Genomic DNA, 16,994 nt, shown 5'->3' with positions numbered 1-16,994 from the left:
CCAACTCAGCCTATTCCACTTGTATTTTGGTTACCTAAAGCATAGTGTTAGGGGGAAAGGAGTTTGTTATATGTTATTTTTTAAAATTGTTTACTTCTCATCATTTAAATTTAAAGAATCTGTTTTAAACTTAACAAGAAACAGTTTTGAGGTTTCTTGTCACTATTAGGTCTAAAGCTGGGTAGAATATGTTCTTCTAAATGAGACGTGGGTGAAAGTGGTATAATGGACACGCATGACGGGAACACAGCTGGCTGATCTTCCTGCCACAACCACGTTAAGAAAGGTGAATAAGAAAGAGCTAACGTGATTTTTAAAGAGACGCATATGCTCAATGATGGTTTCTGCCAGATTTAGTCATGTGCAAATTTTTATGTTTTCAGAATTAGGCCATTTGTTATTCTGTTCCATGAAAATTAATTAGACACTAATTAAATCCCAGGCATGGTAAGCAAACCATGGCTTCATGGAGTTTATAATCTAGTGAGAAAGACAAACATTAATTAAACCAGCATACATATATACTTTTTTATATATAGCAATAAATGTATTGTTGGATACTATGGAGAATTAGATGTGTGATACTGTGAGAATGTAATGTAAGAGTGTTTGACCTGACCTATAAGGCCCAGAAAGTCTTCCCTAAGGAGGTGAACTATGAAATACAACTGAGAGTTAATTAAGGAAAGAAACCTGTGGGTAACAACAGATATGCTACATACAGAGGAAATATCATGTGCAAAGTCACTATGATGAGAATCAGTTTGCCAGTTTTCTTATCCAGCAGCCATTGGTTAAACAAGATGTCACATCCCTCTGATACTTGAACCAATACTATAAATACACTACTCAGAGGGGCTTGCAGCCTTTTTCCAGAACGATTGTTACCTGAAGACAATATCTCCCAGATTTTTGAGAACCATTGTATCTGATTCTAAGCTCTACCTGACACCAGAGAATCCCAAACCCCATATTGCCCTTGGGTTGAATTACAGATTTTTGAATACAGGGTGATATAAGAAGAGTTTAATATGTCTCTGAACCACATTGTAGTGATTTTCCCTGTCCCAGAATGTCTACATGCGATGGATTTAAATGTCGTGTAGAACACTCAATTGGTTCTTTCGTGGCTGGTATAAGAGCCATTAAGCCAGGAAAGACCAAATGGGAGCCCTTGTACCATACAATGACCACCATCATGACCAGTATGAACCCAACAATCCCTGACCTGACAAAGATGTTGAATTAGAACAATACTAATACTACTGAAGACTGAGAAAAGCAGGATAAAGTTGCCATGATAGGCCCACTCAACTGATTTATTTAGCCCTAACCCAAACCAGGACTGTAGCAGATCTAAAGTTAACTGCATTGTAGCTCTAATAGAAGTAGCTGAGCAAGAAGTACTATTGTGGCATATCAGCCCAGCCTCTCACACTTGTTAATTTCAAATCTTATCAATAAAGGGAATTGAAAATAGTTTGCTAATTTATGGGAAAGTAGTGCACATTCACCATCTTGATCACTAAATTAACACCCCTGTGGTCTGTCACAATATAGTCTGTAGGGTCATTGATTATTTTAATGTTCTATGGGATATAATCCTTGTCTTCTGTGTGAATGACATCATGCTAACTGAACATGATAAGCAGTATGTGGTAAGTATTTTGTATGCCCTAGTCAGATACTTATGAACATAGAAATGGTAGGATATAAACTCTATGAGGATTCAGTGATTTGCTAAAAGAGTCAACATTTGGGGTGTCAGAAGTATGCTAGAATGCTCCTTGGTGAAGTTAAATACAAGTTATTGCCTCTTTCACCCCTTATCACTAAGAAAGGGGCAGCCACTTGGAAAGTTTATGTGGATGTTGAAGGCAGTATATGGTACATTTGGGAACACTTCTCTTCCATATTTATCAATTGAATCCTACAGTTATCAATAGAAGAAACTAGCAAATCAAGGATGCCATACATGTTGTTCTGCCACTCAGGTTGTAGATATGGCACATCCAGTGGTGCTAGATATGTGTGTGGTAGATAAGGATGCTCAATGGAGTCTTGGTAAAAATAATAGCAGTATAGCACAAACTCCTAGGATTATGGAGCTTCTCTATCTTTAAAGAGCAAAATGAGGCTAAATACAATAGATTTTCTTTCTCTTGAGTTTTCTAAATTATGTTTGACAATAAACACCAAGGTAATAATACTGTCTAATTTGGTTCTGAATATCTGTAGAGAAAAAATATTTAAGACAGTTATATTATAAATGAGAGAGGTTCAAGGAACGTAAAGGAATATAAGGTGTCTACATATTACTCTAGTTGGTAAAATGACAACAGTATGAGGTGTGTGTGTGTGTGTGTGTGTGTGTGTATGAGTGTGTATACATATGTAGTAATAACTGGAATAGTTAGTGAAAAGCTATACAAAAGGACACACTCAAAAACAGTATACATCAAAATGGGATTCTCCAAAATGTTCAAGTAGCACATAGAAAGGTAAGAAAAAGACAACAGAGATGAAAATCAGAAAGAATAGCAGAAAAGCATAAAATGGCAGAGAGAAATGCTAAATATTGTTATAATAAATGTAAAGTCTTAATGAACAAGTTAAAAAACAAAGATTGACAGGGTAGATTAAAAAATACAATCCAAATATATGCTACCTACAGGAAACTAACTTCAAATAAAATGGTAAAGTGAGGTTGAAGAAATTAGGAAAAATTAAATATCTTGCAGACATTAATCAAAACAAAGCAGAAGGGGCTAAACTAATATAGTAACATGCCATGAAATGATATTTTAGTCAATGACAGACTGTGTACACCATGGTAGTCTCATAAGATTACAATTTTATATTCTTACTGTACCTTTCCTATGTTTAGATACACACATACTTACCATTGTGTCCCAGTTGCCTACATTATTTAGCACATAGCATGCTGTACCGGTTTGTAGCCTAGAAGCCATATTATATATAATATAGGCTAGGTGTCTAGTCAGCGGTACTATTTAGGTTTGTGCAAATACACTCTACAATGTTTGTACAATAATAATATTGCTTAATCACTCATGTCTCAGAAAGTATCATGTAATTAAAAGATGCATGCCTGTATTACATACAGTAGAATTCAAAGTAAATTACCAGAGATAGAAGGATATTATACAATTACCCCTCCATACCAGTGGGTTCTGCATCCGTGGAGTCAACCAACCGTGGATATAAAATATTTATTTTAAAAAAGGATGATTGCATTTCTACTGAACATGTAAGATTCGTCTCTTGTCATTATTCCCTAAACAATAAAATATAACAACTATTTACATAGAATTTGTATTATAGTAGGTATTATAAATAGTCTAGGGATGATTTAAAGTATAGAAGAGACTATGCCTAGATTATATGCAAGTACTATGTCATTTTATATAAAGGACTTGTATTTTGGTACCCATGGGGGTCCCAGAACCAATCCTCCATGAATATAAAGGGATGAATGTATGGTGATAAAATAGCCAATCTACAAAGAAGACATAGTGAACCTAAATGTTTATGTACCATACAACAGAAATGCAAAATGTATGAAGCAAAAATGATTCACATGAAAAATAAATAAATAAATAAATAAATCTTTAATTATTATAGTTGACGATTTTAACACTCCTCTCTCAACAACTGATAGAACATTTAGACAGAAAAACAGCAAGGATATAGAACTCAACAACACCACTTCTAAACAGAATCTAATCGACATTTATTGAACACTTTCCTCAACAACAGCAAAGTACATCTTCTTTTCGAGTACTCATGGAACATATACCAAGGCAGGTCATATCATTAGCCATGAAATAAATGTCAACAAATATTTAAAAACTGAGATAATATGGAGTGTGTTTTCCAAATACAATACAATCAAGCAAGAAGTCATCAATAGAAAGATAACAGGAAAATCTTCTAACATTTGAAAACTAAGCCACACACTACGAAATAACTCATAGCTCAAAAAGGAAATCTCAAGGGAAATCACGAAATGCAGTGAACTGAATGAAAAATGAAAATACATCAGAATTTTTAAGAGACAGCAAAAGCAGTGCTGGAAGGAAAATTTGTAAAATTAAAACGACTATAGTAGGAAATAAGAAAAGGTGCAAATCAATAATCCAAGCTCAATAATCAAGAAAAAGAAGAGTAAAATAAACCCCAAACAACTAGAAGGAAAGAAATAATAAAGATAAAAGCAGATATCAGTGAAATTGAAAAAAGGAAAGAGAAAAAGCAATGAAACAAAAAGCCTGTTCTTTAAAACTATTAATAAAATATTCAAACCCCCAACAAAACGAAGAAATGAGAAGAAAGACAAAAATTACTAATATCAGGAATGAAACAGGGCCTATTACTACAGACCAGATACAATAAATGTTAATAGGACAAAAAATGAATAATATGAGTAAATCTCCACTGTATCCTCACCACATTATTACCAGTATCTTGGCCATCTCTCCTACTACAGTTCTGTATTGCTTCTGTGTGCATGAGATCACTCTGTATTATTTCTTACAACTGCATGTAAATTTAAAATTATCCCAACGTTTGAAGTTTATTTATTTATTTATGTTTATTTTTATTTTTGAGACGGAGTTTCAATCTTTTTGCCCAGGCCACACTGCAACCTCTGCCTCCCAGGTTCAAGCGATTATCTTGCGTCAGCCTCCCAAGCAGCTGGGATTACAGTTGCCCGCCACCACGCCTGGCTAATTTTTTGTATTTTTAGTAGACACGGGGTTTCATCATATTGGCCAGTATGCTCTCGATCTCTTGGCACCCTGATCCACCGGCCTCGGCCTCCCAAAGTGCTGGTATTAGGCATGAGCCACCGCACCCGTCCCTGAAGTTTATTTTTAATAACAAACAGGTACTGATGCTACTGTTTTTTTAGTGAAGACTTTGTCTGTAGTTTATTGAGTGACTATGAAACTATAATTGCTCATCATTCCTTCTTTGTGGGGATACAGGGTATTTCTATCACCCCAGGTGGAGTTCTGTGACACAATTATACCTCGCTGCATTCTTGACCTCCTAGGCTCAAGTAATCCTTCCATCTCAGCTTCCTGAGTGACTGGGACTACAGGTGTGTGACACCACGCATGGCTAATTTTTAAATTTTCTGTAGAGACAGTGTCTCACTATGTTGACCAGGCTTGTCTCAAACTCCTGGGCTCGAGCAATCTCCCAATATGCTGGGGATTACAGATGTGAGCCACTGTACCTGGACTCATCATTCATCATTCCTTTTTTAAACTAAGGAAGGTAAGATATGTGTTTATATATAATTCTGTATTTATACACAATTTTGTTATATATTTTATTGATATGTACATAACACAATTCCATCACTTAAAATGGACAATTTGATAGTTTCTAGTAAATTCACAGATTTGTATAACCATCACTACAATCAATTTAAGAACATTTTCATTACCCCCAAAAGAAACTTCTTACCCATTAGCTGTCTCTCCTCCAATTCCTTCCTCCCCACAGCCTAGGCAAGCATTAACATACTTTCTGCTTCTATAGAATTGTCTATTCTGGGTACATTATATAAATTGAAATATGCAATATGTGTCCCTCTGTGACTGGCTTCTATTAGCATGTTTTCAAGATTCATCTCACGGGAGGTCACTATTTTGTTCCTAAAGATATCCATGCCCTAACCTCTGAAATTTGTGCATGTGTTAAGTTATCTAGAAAAGAGAATTAAAGTTGCAGACAGGATTAAGACTGCTCATCAGTTACCTGAAAATAGGGAGATTGTCCTGGATTATCAGGAAAATCCAGTGTCATCACAAGAGTGCTTCAAATTGCAAGAGAAAGGCTGAAGAGGAGGTCTGAATGATGTGTTGTGAGGACTGGATCCACCATTGCTGGTTTTGCAGGTGAAGAAATAAAGTCATGAACCATGGAATGTGGTAGTCTCTACTTCCTGGAAAAGGTTTTAAAAAAAATGCTCCCAGTGGAATCTCCAGAAAAGAACACAGCCCTGCTGACACTATCTATGAATTTAACTCAGTGAGACTTCCAATCAATAGAACTGTAATAGAATAAATTTGTATTAATTCAAGCCACTAAATTTGTGGTAATTTGAACTAATATATTTTAAATATAAATCTTTAGAGTTATACATTTCTTTCCAAGCACTGCTTTAACTCCATTCCATAATGTTAGCATGTTGTGTCTTTATTTCCATTCATCTCAGGATAGTTTCTAATGTTCTCTGTGATTTATTTTTTGACTTACTAATTATTTAGGATTGTGTTGTTTACTTTTCACATATTCATAAATTTCCCAAATTTCTTTCTGTTATTGATTTGTAATTTTATTCCATTTATATCAGAGAGCACATTTCATATTATTTCAATCCTTTTAAATTTTGTTTATTTATTAAGGCTGGCTTTGTGGCTATCATATGGCATATGCTGAAAAAATATTCTGTGTGCACTTGAAAAGAATGTCAAGTGTGTAATGCTCCTGGAATTCAGAAAGTAATCAGAGAAAACATTATTAGGCAAAGAGATAGAAACTTGTAGAATACACATACATATCAGATAATACATATGCTTGACTTGACTCTAATTTTTAGGAGTAATGTGATTGAGAATATGTTATGGACAAACCATGGGCAAATCTTAAACACCAGGAAAAAGAACATGGGGATTTTTTTCTAAGTTTTATAAAAACAGTGGTTGATTTTGAAGTTGGAGGATAAATGCTCAGTGCCTCACTTCAGGAGGAAAAATACTTGGCACTAATGTGGAAAGAAATCAATTCAAAACTCTGCTACTGATCTACAAATTAAGTGTCCCTGAATGAAAATGCGTTCCTTATATATGTACTTCAGAATTGACAGCAGGGATTACAATCTCGTACATCACTGCTAACAAATATCCACAACTAGCTTCCATCTCCACCTTCTGCCTGTTGAGGACTCATTCTGTGACCTCAAGAAATGCACCTGATTTATTTAACCAAACCCTCTAGAAATCACTTTGGTTGCATGTAAGTACAGAGAATTTAGTTTGGTATACTAAAGTTGTAAGTAGCAGTAGGACTCAAGCAGCTTTAGAGTCTGAGGTTTACATATATATCTACCAAGCTAGACTATTATATGTTTTATATAGTTATTATAAACTGGAATTATAGTTTTGAAGCTAAATTTTGAGATAACATTGTTACTCAAAAAAGTTATTCTTCCCTGGAATCTTAATTCAAATGATTTATCCATATGGGAGCATTGCTAAATAAATTTTATGATATTGCATGACTAATTTTTTTTAAAAAAAGAACAGCATAAAAATGGAAGAATGTTTTTTAAAAGAAGGTTCTGAAACTCTTGTTGGATCTATTTGAGATTTGGAAAATAACCTTAAAGGTGTTTTAAAGTTGAAATTAAATTTGTAACGTTACTTCTCGAGCATTATAACACACGAATGGGCAATGTAGGGTTAAATTATAAAAATAACAGCAGGCACACTACTCCTTCACTGCAGTTCCACCCTGAGTACAGATAGTTAAATTCTATAGACTAAACTTGCAGTCAATTCCTTAAATGTTGTTATTATTTGAGGTTCTTTCTAGTCATCTTTTGGATATTTCCCTGAACCTTTAGTAAATCACATTGTTCTATGAACATGGTTGCATAAGAAACCATTATTTTGACATATATTTACGAATTTTCTAGACTGAGTACAGATTTACTTGTAAGATGCTATTACTTGCAGAGAAAAATATAATTTTTATCCCAAATTCTTATTTTACTCCAATAATCAACACCACAAGAACATAGAACCAACTGCAGAAAATGATTTTCATGGTATTTTCTCCTGGAGTCAATAATATGCATCTTAGGAGTTTGGTTTCACTAATACAGAGGTACTTAGATGGCTAATGCTGCTATTTCTAAGGAGAAGCTTATCTTCCCATTAAACTCAATTTACCTACAAAAGTGAACAGAAGCTGAAGTCAAGGGTGAAAAAGTGCCTCTATTAAGTTACAATTAGGCCAATCAATATCTGACAGAGATTAAAAGCAGTGACAAGTTTAAAACACATTTTATTCATGGACAACCGTAAAATTATAAATTGTAAAGAATATTAAGTTTTGCCTATGAGTTTCATTTTTACCAGAATCTGAAAATAATTCAAGAATAAATATTACCTTTGTTATTTAAAATGACAATCACATCTAGTCATTTTTTAATAACTTGAATTATAAGAAAATGAAACAGAGCCAGAAAGAGGTTTTAAAGCCCTAAACACTGAAAAGATTATAGGTTTCCCTGTTTTGGTTTAAAATTAAAAAAAGATGAAGTAATTGTAAAGAATGACAAAATTTTCTGATTTTTTTCATGAAGACGACTTCAAATATATTTTTTTTTTTTGAGAGGGAGTCTTGCTTTGTCACCCCAGGTTGGAATGTAGTGGTGTGATCTCGGTTCACTGCAACCTCCACCTCCCGGGTTCAAGCGATTCTCCTGTCTCAACCTCCCGAGTAGGTGGGCTTACAGAAGCAGGTGGACACCACCACCACACCTGGCTAGTTTGTATATTTTTAGTAGAGACAGAGTTTTACCATGTTGGCCAGGCTGGATACAGACTCCTGACTTCAGGTCATCTGCCTGCCTTAGCCTCCCAAAGTGCTGGAATTCAACGCACCTGGCCGAAAACTACTTCAATTTTTTTGAAGTACCAAAAAAAAAATTATTTCAAAACATATTTAGTGCCTTGAATTTCTGCTGCATTCACTTGGCCTCCCTGAGAATTAGATTAATTGTCATGCTAGGAGATATTCTTCTATTCAGTCTGAAGGCCTAAGAAGTCACACATAATAGTCTTTGTTTTGTTGGGAGGATGGGCACTCTGTGGTTATGAGAATGATTACAAATGGGGCAAACAACAGAAAAATAACAATCCTACAAACTGTCTTTGGCTTCTGCTATTATAGTCTTAATGAAAAGCCGCTAGATGCTACTGGCCCAAATGAAAAGTTGTCATTGTATCAATTTAGTCCCATAATAAGTTGGCACAGTCCATTTTTTAAATTTATGTATTTATTTTTATTTATTATTAATTCATTGATTAATTAATTAATTAATTTGTTTGCTTGTTTTTGAGACGGAGTCGCACTCTGTCGCCCAGGCTAGAGTGCAGTGGCGCGATCTGGCGCGATCACTGCAAGCTCCGCCTGCCAGGTTCACGCCATTCTCCTGCCTCAGCCTCCCGAGTAAACTGGGACTACAAGCGCGTACTACCACGCCTGGCTATTTTTTTGTAGTTTTTAGTAGAGACAGGCTTTCACCGTGTTAGCCAGGATGTTCTCGATCTCCTGACCTCGTGATCCGCCCACCTTGGCCTCCCAAAGTGCTGGGATTACAGGCATCAGCCACCGCGCCCAGCAGTGACCACTTTTATCTATACCAAACAAAAATATTATAACCTCCACCTCCCCGGTTCACGCGATTCTTCTGTCTCAGCCTCCCCAGTAGTTGGGCTTACAGAAGCAGGTGGACATCACCACAACACCGGGCTAATTTTTATATTTTTAGTATGTATTTTTATTCTCAAGGACATACTTAGTGCTAAGTGGTGTGTGGATATGTGTTTTAAGATAAATGAATGTATAAATCAATTCTATGTAATATCACTGGGTAGTACCAAAGAGTGTAAGTTGGGCAGAGCCAATTTTGCAGTAAATTGTTAACTATAAAAGCATTTTATTAAAAGAATGGATATTTATCTGGCAGTTAAATTGTAGAAAATATTGCTTCACTGCATGAGGGATTGGACTGCATAGTATCTAAACAATAATCATCATAATAACATACTAGTAGCAATGGCTTTATTCCTTTATCACCTCCCACAACAATTAATGAATGCATATTATGGGTCAGGGACTGTGCTAAGTATTTTTTAAAATGATGTCATTTACCAGAAAAAAAAAAAGGAGTGGGTCTTGAGATAAATATATTGACTTGTCTCTGTGCGGCATGACTGAGTAAAAAGAAAGTTAATTTGATCTATTTCTGAACTTTTGCTTTTCCAACTATTTTGCCACATCGCTGCATTCCTATAATAGCTTAGATCCAGAGCCCTGACACCACAAAATCTCTCATCTGATGACTGTGTAGCACAAAACACTGAAAAAACTAAGGCTAAGACTTAGGCCAAGGTCAAGAGAAAAGGAAAATTGAGAGGGCATCATGAGCTGGGCGCGGTGGCTCACGCCTGTAATCCCAGCACTTTGGGAGGCCGAGACGGGCGGATCACGAGATCAGGAGATCGAGACCATCCTGGCTAATATGGTGAAACCCCGTCTCTACTAAAAAATACAAAAAACTCGCCGGGCGAGGTGGCGGGCGCCTGTAGTCCCAGCTACTCGGGAGGCTGAGGCAGGAGAATGGCGTAAACCCGGGAGGCGGAGCTTGCAGTGAGCTGAGATCCGGCCACTGCACTCCAGCCTGGGCGACAGAGCGAGACTCCGTCTCAAAAAAAAAAAAAAAAGAAAAGAAAATAACATGGATTCCTGAAATTCAGAGATCTGGGGAAAGAAAAGAGGAACAAGAGCTGAGAGATTCAGGTTAGTGAGAGAGAGCAAAAGGTCTACACCTGTTGATGGAGCTAGCTGAGCAACCTTTAACCTCTTAAAAAAAAAAAAAAGTAGTTTTTCTTCCAGATTTCAGCAACAAAGAGGTCTCCTTGATCCCTCTCATCCGTTTGGCACCACTCTCAACCCCACTCATTTTACCTGCACCCTCTTGTCTAAAATTCTTTTAACTGGAAAGAAAGTTTTTCAGTTTACAATATAACATAAAAGTTGGGGAATTATGCCTTGGACCCACAATAATCCTTAAAGTTATTACATTATAAATACCCAAATGTGGTGTTTTATGTTTTTTCCAGAAAGTAAAATGATTGCCAGACTGTACTGCATAATTTCCTGAATACATTTATAAAATATTTGTCTTCCTACCTCTTGTGTTAGCCTAGAGCATAAGTAGAAGAAATTTGAATTTGAGACCAAGCCGTGGAAGTAGTAAGAAAGGGGTACATTAGACCACGAGATGTAAGGAAAGTGAATCTTCCAAATGCCATTATTGCCACTCCAACTGAAGCAAGAAATAATATGCCTTGGAGATTGCAGAGAAAGGCATGTAATTCATCAGGACTCAGTCAACCCCACTAGGAATTCCGTCCTTCCTTTCCCAGTCATGATACACTTTGCTGCTCCCATCTCTCCTTTAAATGACACGCATACTTAGCTCCATAATAAATTTTCTTTACCAGGGCACGGTTATATCAGAAACTTCTTTTTAGTAATACTTCTCATTGCTTAAAAATTTTATTTTTTATACTTCAAATTATATTGGCTTTAATTTAAACTAGATCCTGACTTATTCTGAGGTGAATGAGAAAAGGAAAATGTGACTGTTGTTTTCTATTTCCTAATAGTTTGTAAATCTCATCATGTGGTAATATCTGATTTTTTTCAATTAGTTTTTTTTTTTTTTTTGCTAACAAAGTATAAACTACCAAATATCAAAGTGATTCTAGATATTTGTAGCAGATTACTTAGAAAATTCTGTTGTATTTTTTTTCCTGTCAGAATACCCTGGATTCATAAGCTTTATTTAATTACAATTTTGACAGTGTGTAATATTTTATATACTCTTTGCTGTCCCCATCTCTCCATTAAATGACACTCACACTAATCTGGGTGTCATTTTATTTATTTATTTTTTATATTTTATTTTCTTTTATTTTGAGATTGAGTTTCACTCTTATTGCCCAGACTGGAGTGCAATGGGGAGATCTCGGCTCACTGCAACCTCCGCCTGCTGGATTCAAGCTATTCTCCTGCCTCAGCCTCCCGAATGGCTGGCATTACAGGCATGCATCACCACACCTGACTAATTTTGCAATTTTAGTAGAGACAGTGTTTCTCCATGTTGGTCAGGGTGGTCTCGAACTCCCGATCTCAGGTGATCCCCCCGCCTCCTCAGCCTCCCAAAGTGCTGGGATTACAGGCATGAGCCACCACACCCGGCCTTGCTGGGTGTCATTTATATGATAATATCAGTAGATAGAAAAGTTGATGTTGACCAGTAAATTGGTCTGTGGATGTTAAATATCATTTTTGGAAATATGAGGTATAATGTATAGAGTATTGTTGTTTTTAAATGTATCTGAATTATAGTAATGTTTCAGCATGACCACAGACAAAATTCAACATCTCATATAAAGGAATTCAGTTTGGTCTGACTAATATAGTTATCTTTGTGTCACATAACACAACTCTGAATCCAAAAGTCAACATCTCATATGCTTGTTCTTGTTTTCATGACCCTCAGTTCTAGCTAAGATCAAAAGGATTATATGTGGATGCAAATAGACTTAAGTAGTGAATTATTTTTTAAAGGAAATCTCTAACAGAAATCAAAAATAATTTTTTATAATAATGTAATATCTGACTCAGCTGAACCTGCAATATTCTGTCTGACAAAGTAACTACAATAAAAGAAGACAGAGAGGCCCCATTTACTCATGAAATAACTTGGTGTACAACTACTTTATTAACCGGCTTTAATGTGAACATTTGTTCCTGGGAAATAAACATCTGTTTCAGGTTTGGAGATGTGATGTGTTCCCCTTCAGGTTCTGACTGAAAAAGACAACTTGTAAATGGGGCCTCACTGACTCAGGCTCTAATTCTGGAGAGTTTCACTGTTATTGTAATAAAAATCATCAGAGAATAAAAGTCAAATGCAAAAAGATTCTTTGCCAGTCTAGAGTAATCCTAGAGGTTACAAGAGGTAGTAATGTTGTATATGCTTCTTAGGACCCATAACGAAAATATGTGCCTAAGAGTTCATGTATTTTATATTAATTGATCAAAGTGTCATAACCCAAAGATATCTTTCTAAATTTTCATAATATTTTTAAGATTTCAAGTAATTCAAATGTTAAGATTTCTCTTTGAATTTCTTAACTTAATAAACTTATTTGATAACGTATTAAACAGAAGGCACTCCAGGGTTCCAAGAAGATAAATATATAGCCAGCTCCTAGAAACTTACAGCCTATTCAAATCAACTACATAAAATCACACTAAAATAATTACTCGCCTAAACTAGATATATAAAGATAATACAGTATTTGATTCTTTGTTCATAACAAATAAAGTTCTATAAAGTGTGATTGCTAGGTATTCTTTTTTTCTTAAAGATCAAAGATTCACATTTCTAATATTTCTCAGTTATTCAATATCCATGAACCATTAAAAGAGATGGAAATGAACTTTTTTATTTTCTGAATTTTCTATTTACAATTTTAAGTTCAGGGGTACATGTGCAGGATGTGCAGGTTTGTTACATAGAGGGGCCTGTTGGAGGGTTGGGGGTGGGAGGAGGGAAAGAATCAGGAAGAATAGTTAGTGGATGCTGGACTTAATACTTGGGAAATAAATCTAAAATATGTTGAGTCCTTTAATGATATTCTTGAGGACAGTACAGAGCCATCACTTTCAGATGACTAAACACATGCCTGAAATTCAGAGACTGACATAAACCAGCCCTTAATTTTTTCCCCAGCAACATAATCATCCATACCATGATCACATCAGATGGGCAACAGAGACCACCTTATCTCTTAGGTCACCTTCTTTCTTCTTCCATTTTCTAGGTCTTTTCAGATTACAATTATTTGCTTTATAAACTACTCGAAGTATATTACCTTAGAAACACAATTTATAAATATTTAGGCATTCTAATTTTAATTTCCAAGCATCCTTCAATGATTGGATAATATATTTCCCTATGTAATCCAAATGTTCCAAATCCTCTTGCTTTCATCTAATGTAACTGTATCAAGTCCAGAAGCCTTGGCCATAATTCCAGGGATTACCGAGACACATATTTTTTCTCTTGTTCACTCCCCTCTCCTCTGAACTTCTGGCTTTTCTTTAATCACCACTGCCTCATTGCTCATTTGCTCATGCTGGGTGTTGTCCTCTCCCTATACCACTTGGTCCCAAGTTGGAACATAAACCGTCCCTAAGGCTCTATTAACACACAGCTATCGTGTGTCTGACTGCACTGAAGCCTTTGGAGATGATGGAGAAGAATCACAATGTAGGACATGAAATAATCTAAAACTGGATATAGACATCATGTTTCTTAAGTTTTCTGTTCATTCCCATCGAAGAGAGCTCTTTTGTGCCTGTCCTTCTCCTTAGGTGTAAGCCTGTTCTGGTGGCTCTGGGGCCTGGTCGCTCAGAACTGAATGACGCCCACTGCTCGCCATTCCTACCCCCCACTCCACTAAACAGTAATTTGTGGAATGTGGAATAAATCAAACAAAACCAAAACATTATCTCTCCAAGGTTAAAACCTTTTACTTCACTATCCAGGGAATTTGTGTATTTTCTTAACTTTTCCCTGTAGATGCTTCACTTTCTGTAACTGAAAAGCCTATTAAAGACATCCCATAAATACAAGAACAACATTCACCAGAAGTAAATTTTGTCAAGACATAAGATGGAAAGAATATACAGACAATGCTCTGCGATTTTTTAGTTGACATTTTCCCTCCTCTTTTCACATAAATTTGCATTTCTGTGTTGGCATAATCTCTATTTCTCTACTCAGAATTTCTAAGAAATGATAATCTTCTCTGGGAAAGAATGGTAGCCAGAAAATCATCCGAAATAAAAGTGAGTCACTTGGAAGTGAAGGACTGGCCTGACTGGGAGGAGTTAATTACACATGACACAAGGGAAACGCAAACCCAAACTTTATATTGCTCTGAGAGCTTTGAGCACCCTTGTCATTAATAACTAGGCTACAAATACATGAACATATCTACAGGCTCCTCAATTTTTGTCTTTGAGCCCAGAGTTGAAAATAAATCTTTGGCAGTGATCCATTTGCTTCCATCTCTGTGTACCAACTTCATTTGTCAGAGTTTCCAAGCCAAAGTTATATCCAAATCAAAAGGCAATACCCCAGGTTAAAAATCTGCAATCACAAAAAGCCACTTTTAGCTCCAGAATTTTCTCCTCTTTCCCCCTTTCCCCAAATCCTTCCGGTTTTTCTTTTTGTCTCTGTCCATTTCTCTTTTCTTCTTTCCATTTCTCCACTCTCTGTTCCTTAACACCACGTCTTAAATTGAGATTAAAGAGAACAAAAAGGAAGGCTGCAATGTTCATTGTCCTTTTCTTCCCTAGGATAGACATTTATACCACACTTTACAACATTTTCCCAGAGCCAATAGGTTTTCTTTTTTCATGACAACTTTGTAAAACTGCATTCCTAAGGTAGTTCATCACTGTTTTTTATTGCATGCTCTTGAAACTTTCCAGAACTGTTACCAGAAGAGGCTTCAATAAATGGAGTTAGCATTTGAGCTCTACAGAGTCAGAGTCAAAAATAACAGTAGTCACATGGTCAACAATATTTACACAATACTTAATCGTCTGAGCTCACAAGATAAAGAGCAGGCATTTCACTGTTCATAACATGTTCAGAAAAAGTGGGTTTGTAACAAGGTTTTTAATACCTTGTTCCTGTAAGTGTGCAGGAACGCTAGGTTCTTCTCAAAAGAGAATTCTACATTGATTTAAACTTAGTGACATGCAAAGTATGCATCATGGATATATCTGATTACATAACTACATAGACATCATAATGGACCTATGTCCCCTTTCTTCACACAGAAGTAGCTCTGCCTCTAGACAGCATTGCTCACATTATGAAAAGCAAAATTACTGTCATGTTTTCAAAAATGTTAATAAAGTAATTAAAGTAAGTAGAAAAATTCAACTTATAGTTTGGAGACTCTTGCAGAAATAGGTAAAGTTTAAGAACTTTTAGAATAGGATTTATGTCTGTGTTGCTTTTCTGAGATCTGAAATGAATGTGTGTGTGTGTGTGTGTGTGTGTGTGTGTGTGTGTGTGTATTTCCAAAGAGCTAACGTGGCATATCTTCATCCTCCGATTTGCTTTTGCCCTTGGACTCTTTCTCACCCTTCTCCTCCTTAGGGAGACGGGGGAAACAAAAGTACTGTTTCAGCCAACTGACTTTATTAAATCTTTCTCATCTATGAGGCATGAGAATATGTTTGTGAATCTGTTTCTCTTTTGTTTGGCAGTGAGAAGTGCAATCGCTCTTTAATTAGAACCTTCTGTGTATCATAAATATGGTTTAACCCAGGTGTTTAATCTACCTCCAATGCAAGTGCAAATTAGTGACATGGGTCAAATGACAATTTTATTTAATTGTCAGACAAGTTAGGAATAGCTAAACGCCAGCCACCAGCGATTCACTGAGTTAAGGAATTTTGCTAATAATTAGAGCAAAAAAGAGGGGGGTGATAAAGGGAGTTTACTGGAAATCACAGTAGACAAGATCATGAGACCAAATGTTAGACTTGATGATTCTGACAATTTTTATCTGTATGGGAATGGGCAAATTTTTTAAGAATATTGGAACTTGATATTCTTATCTGTAAAAATTAGGAATAGTATTTCTAAAATATTTCACCATATAACTTTTAATATTATACCTAGCTCTGAGATCCTGTAATTCTAATCAACACATAGAAAGACATGAAAAAATAGAAAGAGGTAGACCAATATTTATTAATGGTCGGCTATTATAAGAATTTATGGATTTAAGAAACCCATATTCCGTCTTCACTTTATCACTGATGTTTTGCTTTTATGTCATTTTAGTAAAAATGTTTGCTGATATTGTCAAGGGATTTCCTAGCTAAAATATAATCAAGAGATCTCTCAGTGTCATTTCTCTTCTAATTACAGTTCCATCACATTAATCTCTTACAACTAACTGAAAATAGCAATGTCATTCACAAATAGAAAGAAATTTATCTAATCAAACTTCATCGAAAATCACACAATTACCTCCCTTCCTAATGTTTGGCTGTAA

The 16,994-nt window shown here is 35.7% G+C and overlaps 1 protein-coding gene across 1 annotated transcript in view; it reads right to left on the bottom strand.

The window, feature by feature from the left end:
• The window catches only part of DIRC1 (disrupted in renal carcinoma 1), a 53,803-nt gene that overhangs the window by 35,745 nt on the left and 1,064 nt on the right, over positions 1-16,994 (bottom strand).

Source organism: Colobus angolensis, unplaced genomic scaffold (genome assembly GCF_000951035.1).
Source record: "Colobus angolensis palliatus isolate OR3802 unplaced genomic scaffold, Cang.pa_1.0 Scaffold153, whole genome shotgun sequence".
Lineage (NCBI taxonomy): Eukaryota > Metazoa > Chordata > Mammalia > Primates > Cercopithecidae > Colobus > Colobus angolensis.
The sequence above is the reverse complement of the archived record's forward strand: the minus strand, read 5'-3'. Positions and strand labels throughout refer to the sequence as shown.